This window comes from Lygodium microphyllum, chromosome 17 (genome assembly GCF_053477565.2).
Source record: "Lygodium microphyllum isolate KBCC chromosome 17, Lygodium_microphyllum_v1.1.10, whole genome shotgun sequence".
Classification (NCBI taxonomy): Eukaryota; Viridiplantae; Streptophyta; class Polypodiopsida; order Schizaeales; family Lygodiaceae; genus Lygodium; species Lygodium microphyllum.
This window is the reverse complement of record NC_141151.1, coordinates 9,017,035-9,030,111: the sequence shown is the minus strand read 5'-3', so window position 1 is coordinate 9,030,111 and position 13,077 is coordinate 9,017,035.

The window sequence follows — 13,077 nt, the reverse complement described above, 5'->3', positions numbered from 1 at the left end:
CCAATCGGACCACCTTTAGTAGTCGGACCACCACAGTTGGGACCATCCGACTTTGAAAGTCGGGCCACCTAGAATCGGATCATCCGATTCTAGGAATCTAACCAACTGGGACACATTCCCGAACACCCTTAGAGACCCGACCCAGGTCGCTGAAGCCAAGAACCAGAGAAAGCTGCAATTGAATAGTCTAAAAGTGGCCCTAGCAGCCTGGCCAAGGGATCGACTTGACTTAGAGCTAGAGATCGACCTTTATGTGGTAGCCTAGCCTTGATAGAGTGAAGAGGAAGTAACGTAGACCCCATGAGCGACCAGAGACTGTGCTTAGAGCCATTCTAGGTCGTAGACAAGTCAAGGGGGTAGCCATACTTATAAGATTGTTTTGTTTTGTTTTGTTTGCGCACCCCACAATGATTTCTTTTACATAAGTGCACCAGAGAGATGGAAAGCCTGAATTTGCAACGTGCACAACAAAGCACCTAGCAACACTGAGTGTACACAAGTTGAGGACTGTTTTCAATAACAAGGAACACACTCAGACATAATAACTCGAAGAAACCCACCAGTAGGAGGAGACCTTGAAACATAGTCGAGTACATCAGAGCCCTATTAATAGGACCCGTGAAGAAGGCAAGGGGATTAAAAGGACAGCAAAATTAAGGGCAAAGCGCTACCAAAGCTACTTGGATTGATTGATAACCTCCTGGAGCATGAAGCAGGAATGATGTCAAGAGCAAATGTAGACCGCGAAGACGATCAACTAGACATGGGTGAATTCCCAGTCGTAGTCCAAGACATGGCCATTGAATACGACCTGTTGACCAGAACAGTAATCCATGGTAGACCAGTAGAGGAGGTAGTGGCAAGCCTAGAGGAAGAAAGGAAAGCAGTTAGGAAAGCATTGCGCAGGGCATAGAGACCTACAACCGCGAGCAAAGAGCTAGGAAGCTGCAACAAGACGTAGATGTGCATGAGGTTAGCTCTAGTCGATAAAAGCAAAGCGAGACCAAACACAAAAAGAGAGCACACGCTAGAGGCAGACCTCATGTTGAGCGATCTTGTGACCAAGCGGCTCATGGACAACATGGCTATCAAACAAAGTGTAGCAACAATGGCAACCTCTCTACTCTCATGCCTAGGAATTACTCAAGGGGTGAAGAGCCAATTAAAAATACATGTAGTAGCTAAGCAGCTGGACAAGTACCATCCTAGTAGCAACCTGTACAACTTCATAGAGCAGTTCAAGCAAGTTTGCGAGGCCAACGGTCTCATAGACCTTGCACAATGCTCCCAGGCATTTGAGCTCTGCTTAGGCAATAAAGGTGGGATGTGATACACTAGCTTAGACATGGCAGCGCGAGTGAACTTTTCCCAACTAAAAGATCTCTCCATTAAGAGATTCTCGGAAGTGGGATACTTTGACAACCTCATAGTTTGTGATGAACGTCGATCAAAAGGACAAGGAGAACATAAGAGACTACGTCATTTGTGTGCGCAGCCTCTTCAAGAGAATCCCTACGAATGAGCGACCCAATGAAATAGAGTTCTCCACCATGTTCATAAATGGAATCCACAGCAAGGAGTTGTACAAGGCTTTAGTAAGTAACTCTAGTTTGCAATGAGATGTGTTAGCTAGGGTCTTTGATGAAGCAATTAGGGTAGATGACTAGCTGAAAAAGAGAATCTCTTGAAGTTCAAACCGCGCCAACTCCAATCAGAGGACCTCAGAGAGGACCACAACCTCTAACGAGGGATCAACCCCTAGCACGCAGGACAAGGGAAAGAGTGTAGATCAAGGCCAAGAGCTAGTCAAGGTGAGGATGGAGCTAGCATGATTGCAGGAATTGGTGAGGAGACCAGCGCGACTGCATGTCCAATGTGTACATTGCAACGGCAACCACTTCTCGACTGAGTACCAGGATCCTAGATCTAGGCCTTGCGCGAACTATGAAAGATTCAGCCACGATGCCATGCACAGTAGGTTGCCCAAAAGATCCCCATATGTCTAGCAGCACACCCTGCCGTACCTGGGGAGGAACAGGCCGCCAAATTTCTTTGGAAAAGGAGCCCAACTAGCACTTCTAGCACCACGCGATGCAAAACCTGTCATCCCTAGGATGGAGATCAACCCAACGGGCATACCTCGGCCACTAGGACCCTACGTGACCCATCTACCAAGTGATTCTCCAGTCCATTACATGGAGGAGCCTAACGAAGATGAAGCCTACATAAATCCTTACATCTCGTACGACGAAGAGGGCGATCTAGGTCATGACCACAGCGCATACGAAGTAGGTCGGCATATCACTGCCAGGGCCCATCAATTTAAATGTAGCCTCAATAGGAAAGAAGAGCCGAAGGAGAAGGAAGAAAAAGACTAACACAAAGGTCATGCTTAAGACTGAGGATGCGACAACGCTAGTGATTGGTAGGAATGTCACGGATGTAGAGGCAGAGACCAGCGCTCCAAAGACGGCAGAGAAAGGGAGTGCCAAGGTAGGGGAGTATCCCCACCCTACGCATCAACTCGAGGCAACAACCAAAGTCAAGGAGTGGGTAAAGGAAGCCCAGGAGCACCTCAAGGATGATGCTGAGCCTATCTTAGAGGACGAGATTGAGGATCTCTCTACTGTGAGCACGCCAGTCTTGCCTGCATGACCAAGGTTGAGAGATGCACCCATGCCACAAGCATGTGCCACCTAGGCCAAGTTTAGATGCCACAGGCCAACCAGTCAGTCAAGACCAATGGCCAAGGAGCATGAACCTAGGGGAGAGGCAAGCAACCAGCAATCTCCTTGCCACATTAGTGACCACCCCAGTGACTTTGAGTTTAGGAGACCTGCTCAGATAGCACCCCACGCTATGGCAGGAGTTGAAACATCAGGTAGAAGAATAGATGGAGTATGCTCACTGACTTACACAATCATGATGTAGTCACGCAAATACCCAGCTTGACGTTTCACTTAATGCTGAAGTCACTACATGTTAACACCTTTTGGGAAGGCACAGAGACGTTATTGGGGGTAAAGGCGCCTCCGCCTAACTGCCTGTGTATTACTACACTGACAATACCCGCCACTGTACATTGTAGGTGGGTTGAGCTTGGCTCGTGGCATTCTCAGCTTCCTATCGACTCCCTACTCGCATTGGGTCTCCATCCCGACAACCATAGCTGACTCCCTTGAGCTCCCATCACTCCTCGACTTCCCGAGCTTCCTCCCGACCTATTGAGGCACCCTCAGGCCCTTCATTCAGAGGTATTCAAGCATTCTTTTGAGGGTTTACTTTAGTTCATAGGTTGTAGGAAACATGACAGCCATTGTTGAGCTTTCCCATGGAGGTTTGAAGCTCTCTCTCTTCACTTGGTTTGCTGAGGCCTGTTAAGGCCTATTGTAGGCCACCCTTGGCACCCATTTGAGCCCCCCTTCCACCTCATTAAGCCCAGTGGTTCAGCAACATCTACAGGAGAAAATGTGTTAGTTTTCAGCATGTTCTTGACAGTAGCCCCACACTTTTCATCTCCAGCTTCTTCCCCAGGCCATTGGGCACTTCAAAAGGGTCTCATTTGATGCCTATACACATGCTTGGAGCTTGATATTGAAGCCTTGAGCACTGACATTAACTTGGGTCTAATTTGGCACTATTTTGGGACTGTCATAAAAGTCCACAGGCAGTTTATAATAGTGCTATAGTGACATGTGATGTTTATGCTTGCTCGGCATTGCTATTTGATGCCTGGTTGGTCCAGGTTGATGCCTATTGATTCGGGGATGCATGCCTATTGATTTGCCACCATTTTGGAGCTGATTTTGATGCTAAAATATTCATTTTTTCATAGTGAATCATTGCTGTAATACAGTGGGCTGAAGCTATTTAACTCATGCTTCGTTATGCCTATGCTATTCGGGCTATGTTTCGGGCATACATAGTGATGTATTGCCATTTGGGGACCGACTTTAAGCTTGGCTTACACTTCGGATCATTGATTGAGCTTGAGCTCAACTTTGGAAAGAATTTGGATGCTTTGTCTTTGATGCACTTATGGCATGCTTTGGTCTATGCTTGACCGCCATTATGGGTTATGTCACCTATGCATGCTAGTTACATTGTTTGGAGCCGCTTGCTATTGGAGCTTTGTCTTGGCTTAACTTTGGACTCCCGGAGCTTACTTGAGCTATTCATTGGCTTGTCAGAGTTTATTTTGTGATGTACTTAATGTCTATGGATGCTACATATGGATGCTCTACCGCCTACATGTTCGAGATGTATCATTGATGCTTGATCTTGGACACTTGTCACACTGGTGCTTGTACATGCTTTGTTCAAGCTTTGTTGCTTGATATTTATGGCTTTTGTGCCAGTGGGAGCGTCTTTGGATGCTTGCCAGACATTGAGTAGGTAGTCTATGCTATTTGAGCTTTTGACACTATTTGGAATTTCTTACCCTTTGGGACGATGCATGGTTCATATGTCTTGGTTCCTTTCAATGCTTATGAGCTGACTCTTTGACTTGGGTCCCTTTCCTTGTGAGCTGACACCTACTTGTGTCAAGTCTTGGTAGTGGCAGGCACACTTTGCTCCGTTGACTGGGGGGTGTGCCTACTCACTGGTAGATATTTCATGACATGTTTGGATATTGGATTCATGCTTATCAACTGTCATATGCCTATGTTATGCCCGCATGATGCTAGTTATGGTCTTGGTAGTATATGATTGACTTGGGATCCGCTTCTGGCATAGTTAGCTCTTATTCACTGAAATTTGTCATTTATTACAGCAAGCTGAAATCTACAAATTTTGAGCACTTCTCTAAGGGTAATGCTTACTATTTGATGTTATCTTGGTCATATTTGGTGGACAAATGCTTCTCTTGGTAAAATCCACTCTTTTAGTCAATTTTAGTAGTGGTTTTAGTGCATTTTCTGCTAATTACAGTAACTTGCAAATTTTCCTTTTTGCATTGATTTGGGACAGTATGGCTAGTCATTTGAAAGACACAACTCTCTTTAACATTGCCAAGTTGGATGGTACCAACTATGGTTATTCGAAGTCCCAAATATGGCAGATTTTGGTGCAGAAGTTGCAGATTAAACCCTTACATTTCAAGGGTGTCAAACCTGAGGATATGGATGATGATGTTTGGATGGAAGTCGATGAGCTATGCAAGTCTACCATTATTTTGTCACTCTCAAAAGAGGTCCATCATAATGTTGTTAAAGATGAGAATCAGAGTGCATGGGACCTATGGGAGAAAATTTAGGAGCTTTATGCGCAGTAGAGTCCTGCATCATAGATGTATTGGCTGAAGCAATTAATGGACCTTCGCATGAAGGAGGGGCCATCCCTATCATCTCATTTCAGTCAATTTCATGCTATCATGAAGAATCTGTTGTCACAGGGTATTGAGTTCAATGATAACTTGCACCCATTATTTCTTCTTGGAACCCTTCCTGAATCATGGGATGTATTCCGTATTGCCATATGCATGAACAAGCTTGATGGGTTGAAAATCAAAGATGTTGGGAGTGCTTTATTGACTAAGGAAATCAATAAGAGAAACAATGATGCTTCCCGCTCTTCATATGCATTGACCGTTAGAGGTGGCAAACATGGCAGGCATAATAATGATCATAAGGGCAGGGACTCTAGAAGTCCAAGTCCAAGTCACGTGGTCGCAATAAGTCCCGTGGATGGAAGTTTGATCTTACTTGTCATATTAGGCTGCAGTGCCATAAAATGCGCGATGATAAGCGCAAGGAAAAGGGAAAAGATAAAGTGCAGGAAAAGTCCTTTGAGCGTAGCATAGTACCTGCAAAGTCTAGTGTGAAGATAGAAGAGTTAATGTCACGTAGGCCACTGATTCAAATGACGATTACATACTTGCAGCTTCTTCATGCGATGCTTCACAGACTTCTGAGATACACTCTATGTATGCACGGTGCTCGCTCTTGGATTCAGGTGCGTCATTTCATGTGACACCCTGTAGAGATTGGTTTCATACCTATCATACTATGTCTGGCTCTGTGCACCTTGGTGATGATAGGTCTCTTGACATTGTGGGCATTGGAGATGTTAGGCTGTAGTTTCCTTCTGGCAGCTCTTTTGTTTTGCATGATGTACACCATGTACCTGTATTGACTCGTAACCTTATGTCAGCTGGGCAGCTTGATGATGCAAGCTATTTTATGTATTTTGGAGACTCTATATGGAAGATTACTCGTGGCAAGCTTGTACTTGCAAGTGGTGCCAAGTCTGGCAGCCTCTATCCCTTACTTGTATCCGGAGCTACATTGGATCATGTTTCGTTTGTGGGTTCTATTCCCCATGTATCCCTTTGGCATGCTAGTTTGGGGCATATGTCTCTTAAAGGCATGAAAATGCTCAGTGCTTTGCAGTATCTTCCGCCTTTTGACTCTTCGCATTTTGATTCTTATGATCATTGTTTGTATGGCAAGCAGACTAGAAATATGCATAAAAAGTCTAGTAAGAAACGCATGGGTGAGCCCCTGGCTCTTGTGCACCCAGATGTATGTGGGCCCATGCCTTGTCAGTCACTTGGTGGGGCAATGTACTTTGTTACTTTCATAGATGATTACTCAATAAGGTTTGGGCTTATCCCATAAAGAGAAAATCCAATGTCTTAGACACATTTCAATCTTGGCTTGCATTGGCAGAAAACCAGGTTGAGAAAAGGCTAAAATACCTAAGATCAGATAATGGGGGTGAGTATGTGTCGCGTGCTTTTGAGCAATTTTGTGATGAGCGGGGTATTAAGTGTCAGTTGACTGCCCCTTACACCCCACCCCAGAATGGTATGGCTGAGCGCATGAACAGGACCATTCAGGAAAGGGTCCGTCGCATGCTTAGCCAGGCTGGCTTACCACATCACTTTTGGGCTGAGGCAGTTACTATTGTAGTGCATCTCATTAACAGATCGCCTAGTAGTGGCATTGACTTTCAGGTTGCAGAGGAGTTATGGGTAGGCAAGCCCCCCTCTTATGATCATTTGCGTGTCTTTGGATGTGAGGAATTTTGCCACGTGCCCAAGGACAAATGCAATAAGCTGGATCCTAAAAGTGTCAAATGCATTTTCATTGGCTATGGAGATGCATGAGAGATGGGTTACTATCTATGGGATCCATAGGTGCGGAAAATGATCCGCATCCATGATGTCATCTCTCATGAGGACAAAATGCATATGCAGCCTGAGAAAGTGGTTGAGGTACATAGAGTTATCTTTCAAGAGGAGCCACCTGCTCTCGTTCAGCCTGCTCCATGGCGAGCTAGAGAGCGTGCAACATCACCTGATGCTTGTGGCCCAGATGTTAGATATGCTGATGTTAGACAGGATGTCGATCAAGCAACAGAGCTTGGATTGAGGCATTCTACTAGAGATCGACAACCTCCTGATCGTTTTGCACCCTCTATGGATTATGTACTAGTTACAGATGCAGGAGAGCCTCTTACTTATGATGAGGCTATGTGCAGGGGTGATTGTCACTCTTGGGAGAGGACTATGCAGTTTGAGCTTGACTCATTGCATAAGAATAAGACTTGGGATTTGGTTTCCTTGCCTCAAGGTAAGAAGGCTTTGCCATGCAAGTGGGTGTACAAGCTGAAAAGTACCCTTGGACTGTTGGGGGTAAAGGCGCCTCCGCCTAGCCGCCCGTGTATTACTACACTAACAGTCACCGCCACTACACACTGCAGGTGGCGAGCGCTCATCGCCATCACTTTATTCTTTATTCTTTTAGTGACAGTTTGAATAAAGGAAGGCCCGGTCACACATTGTGACTATTGGAGTTCCCATTTCTAGTCCTCCCTTTCTTGCTCTTGCTCTCCTGCCATAGCTCTCAAGTCCAACCTTCGATCCGTCGCTCCCTTTCAACTGGTATCAGAGCTTTGCTTTCCGACTCTTGAGCTTGGTTCGTGGCATTCTCAGCATCCCATTGACTCCCTACTTGTATTGGGTCTCCTTCTCGGCTGCCATATCCGACTCCTTCGAGCTCCCGTCACTCCCCGGCTTCCCGAGCACCTTCCCGGCATTGTTGGGCACCTTTAGGGCATTACATCAGAGGTATTTGATCATTTTTTTCAGGGTTTACTTCAGTTCTCAGGTCTCACAGGCTGTAAACAAGTTGTGGGTAGCTGTAGTTCACACCTCTTGGAGCTTCCTTCACCTGGATCTTGCTTCCAGCCTATCAAGACTTGCTCAATACTCTTAAATTAAATCATGGTGCGCCTTGCACTTTTTTTACAAAAGTATTGACTTGCGCTTTTTCTTGGCAAGCCTTCGTCTTTTGTTTCACATTTGCCTTGGCCTTGTCAGTCCCATGGCACTTGCTAGTGGTGAGAGGGATGGTGGTGAGGGGTGGCCAAGGGTGCCATGAGGTTGTGGACATACCGTGTTGAGGGTGTGTTGGTGGGATTTCTGGAACTAGGAGGCTCTTGATGTTAGAATAAGCCTAGGTATTTGAGGGATTTATGGAGCTGTTGGAGGGATTTATGGAACTGAAAGGCCCTAGCGTTGGGTATGATCCCTGGTGTTGGAGGGATGTTGAGGGGCAGGTCCATCTTTGAAATTCAAAATGGTGTTAGATGGGTCCGTGTTTGGAGGATGGCATGTGGACATATCCTTGGTTGAAATTTAAGATGGTGTTAGACGAATCCGTCATTTAATGCTCCATGGCTAAGTTTTGCTGTGATGTTCCAAATGAGCTTCTTCATTCACTTTTGGATCGAGGTTGTAGCATCAGCCCCTTGCTTGGGTGCACCTTACCGGATGGCATGGGGCATGGGATGGGGAGCTCATTGCATGGATGATGGGGTCTTTGGAGTTGGTGGTGGGGCCTTTGCTTGTACCTGGAAAGAAAAGAAGGTGCACCACTTGGAGTGTGTTTGCTTGACCGTGGAGTGTGTGGTGCCGATGCTTGTGGAACTAGAAGATGGGTCTACCTTGGGCAAGCCCTTCATGGTGTCCCATACCTGAGGACCCAGTTGGTGTAGATGGGGGGTGCGATGCATGTAGCTTAGGGTGACATATCTAACCATAAGCAAGTGGTACCTCCCTAGGTGTGTCCTGCCCTTGTTGTACCCTAAGCATGTGTTGTGGGGGGTGGGGCTAGGTATGAAAATGCTAGGTGCAGTGATTTGTGGCATGTAAAGTTTTTGAGAAAAGACTTCATCAAAGTCAACACCATGCTCCTGCTTAAAACCCTTAGCAACCAATTGAGCTTTGTATGCTAGCTTGGGTGTCCATGAAAGGGAGCGACGAATCGAAGGTTGGACTTGAGAGCTATGGCAGGAGAGCAAGAGCAAGAAAGGGAGAGACTAGAAATGGGAACTCCAACAGTCACAATGTGTGACCGGAACTTCCTTTATTCAAATTGTCATTAAAAGAATAAAGAATAAAGTGACGGTGACCAGTGCCCACCACCTGCAATATGCAGTGGAGTGACTGTCTGTGTAGTAATACACGGGCAGCTAGGTGGAGGCGCCTTTACCCCCAACAACCTCCCACTTAAAGGTGAATATGCCCCAGTGAGGAGTGAAAAGAAAAAGAAAAAAGACAATACAACATGTACACATGTACAACAGGATGAGGAAAGACATCATCTCATCCCACGCTTGCGGATGACTTTCCATGCATGCGGATCCCGGAGACGGTAACCCATCTCGCTTGCATCCCCATAACCAAGGAAAATGCATTTGACACTCTTGGGATCCAGCTTACTTCTCTTGTCCCTAGGCACATGGCAAAATGCCTCACATCCAAAGACACGAAGATGCGCATAAGAGAGAGGTTTTCCAATCCATACGTCCTCTGCAACCTGGAAATCCAAACCACTAGAGGGTAATCTATTTATGACATGCACAGCTGTACTAACTGCCTCAGTCCAAAAGCTCTGTGGTGGTAGGCCTGCATGGCTAAGCATACTGTGTACACGTTCCTGGATGGTTCTATTCATCCACTCAGCCAAACCATTCTGGGGGGGTGTAGGGGGCAGTCAACTGATGCTTAATACCCCTCTCATCACATAACTACTCAAAAGCATGTGAGACATACTCACCCCCATTATCTGTCCTTAGGCATTTTAGCCTATACCCAGACTGGTTCTCAACCAATGCAAGCCATCTCTGAAACACATCCAAGACATTGGATTTCAGCTTAATGGGATAAGCCCAAACTTTCCGTGAAAAATCATCTATGAATGTAACAAAATACTTTGCACCACCCATAGACTGACAAGGCATGGGCCCACAGACATCTGAATGTACCAATGCCAAGGGCTCACTCATGCATGGCCTACCAGACTTCTTATGCGTAGACCTAGTCTACCTGCCATAAAGACAATGCTCACATGAATCAAAACATGCATAATCAAGGGGTAGTAAGTACTGCAAACCAGAAAGCATTTTCATTTCCTTCAAAGACATATGGCCCAAACGGGCATACCAAAGAGATACATGTGGGATAGAACCCACAGACAAAACATGATCAAGGGAAGAAGCTGATACAATCAAGGGGTAGAGACTGCCAGCCTTGGCACCTCTCGCAATCACAAGTCTGCCACGAGTGATCTTCCATGCAAAGTCTCCAAAACATACATGATATCCTACATTATCAACCTGTCCAGCTAACATGAGACTGCATGTCAAAGCAGGTAGATGACGTACATCCTGCATAACAAAACTGCTGCCTGAAGGAAACTACAGCCTAACATCACCAATGCCCACAATATCAAGAGAGCTATCATCACCCAAGCGCACAGTACCCAAAACAGTACGGTATGAATGAAACCACTCTCGGCAAGGTGTCACATGAAAGGATGCACCTGAGTCCAAGAGCCAACACTGTGCATACATAGAGTGTATCTCTGTCATCTGCGAAGCACTAGAAGAAGCTACAAGGATATAATCATCATCATCAACATCCTCAGGTTGCATAACATTGATCTCTTCAATTTTAACACAGGACTTTGCAGGCACTATGCTGCAATCAGAAGACTTATCCTGCACTTTGTTTTTCCCCTTATCTTTCCGCCTTTCATTGTGCAATTCATGGCATTGTGGCCTAATATGGCCCTTTTTCCCACAATGGTGACAAGTAACATCAGCATTCCTGCCATGGGATTTGCTACGTGACTTCCCACGAGACTTGGACTAAGATTTTTGAGAATCCTGTCCACGGCCACTGCCACTGCCATGCTTTCCATATCCATCATTCTTGCCTCTAATTGTCATAGCATGCGACACACGAGAGGCATCCAAATTCTTACGATTAACCTCTTCTTGCAGAAGAGCACTGTTAACATCAGATAATTTCAAGGTAGCAGTAGAGGCACATAGTGCAGTGCGGAATACATCCCATGACTCATTAAGAGTACCAAGTAAGAAAAGAGGAGTGACATTCTCTGCAAAAGTGATGTCTTGTGAAGTCAAGTTCTAGAGTATAGCATGGAACTGGCTCAAGTGAGCACACATAGTCACATTCTCCTTCATGCGCAGATCCATAAGCTGCTTCAGCCAATACATTTGACTCACTGGACTTTTCTTGTCATAAAGATTCTTGATTTTATCCCACAATTGCCATGCACTCTGTTCTTCCTCAAATACATTGTAGTGAACATGTTCTGTGAGAGACAATACAATGGTGGACTTGCATAACTCATCAAGCTCAAGTCATTCCTCATCTGGCATAGTTGTAGGCGAATGCCCACTTAACCTCAAAGGTTTGATCTGCAATTTCTGCACCAACACCTGCCAAATCTGGCTCTTCCAATAAGATTAATTCGTACCATCAAGCTTAGTGATGTTGAAAATAGCATGATCAGTGTACGAACTCGCCATAATGCAGGTTGGAAGACTGTAGACAGTTCAAAACTGCTTGTTGTTTACTACAGAAAATGATCAAAAAATAATGAGGAAAAATGGCGAGGAAAGTGGAACCAAAGCTGCTACCCACCAAGTACTAGTGAAAGTACATCATTTCAGAGTGTTTTAGCATGAAAAATCCATGTCAATCCATACATAGTGACCAGGCTGGTGTCACAGAGCCTTATTCTCCAGGTAGGTTGGCATTCATAGTCAGGCATGGACCTTGGTACTTCAAAAACTTTATTTTGCCTAAATTCGGCATCTTTAGTGGCCCATAATGTGGGGTTTTGCACTCTCTCCTCTAGCCATTTTTGCCCAAGCTTGCCTCCGATGTTAATCACCTCCTCCACCACCTTGATGGGTAAAATCCTGCGTAGGGCAATGGGGAATTGGAAGTAAAGGTCAAAGGGGATCCTGGCCATTTCTTGCCTCTCCCAAATTATGTGGTCAGTGTGGAAGCTTGTTGGGGTGTCGTCCATACATGGTGGGATAGGTATCTGGGGTGCCCTCACTCCCTTGGCATTCCATTTTCTCCTCATCTCCTCCACCATTTGTTTCCTTCTTTCCCTCAGTGTCGCCTTTCTTTCTATGGAGGTGTATGTGTGTTGCTGCTCTTCAAGTCACGGGGAAGGAGGTGGTGGGACCAGCTCCTCTTTGAGTGATCCCATTCCAAATTTCTCATTCATTTCTCTCTCCTGGCTTGGATCCTACTGTTCTTCTTCGATGAACCCAAGTGCATCCACTTCCTGCGAGGTTAGGCCTGCCAATAGGAGATAATGGCGTTGCTCTTCCACAAGCTTGGGCCAACTCCACTAGCTTGTGGTGACATCTGTAGTCCTACTTTTAGTGCTCTACGAGCCAATCCCAATTTTTCTTTTTTATTGTTTCTATGGACTCTCCTTCCTCTGCCTCCAGTAGGGTATCCAAGAAGGCATGTTGTTGGGTTTGGAAGCTCACTCGGGCAATTGTCGCTCTACTCTCAACAATTATCTTTTCTTTTTTGGCTTGAGCAAGATAGCATGCCAAGGCTTTAACTCTTTTCTTGTTCTAGGGCTAGCCCATTCTTCTGCCCTCTTGTTCATCTCTTCCAAGCCCTCACCTTGCTTTGTGATAAGGCGACTATCAGTGGCTCCTGCCTTTTCCATTTTTGTACAAGTTCTTCTTTTTCTTCTATTAGGCACTCAATCTCCTTTTCTAGTGTTG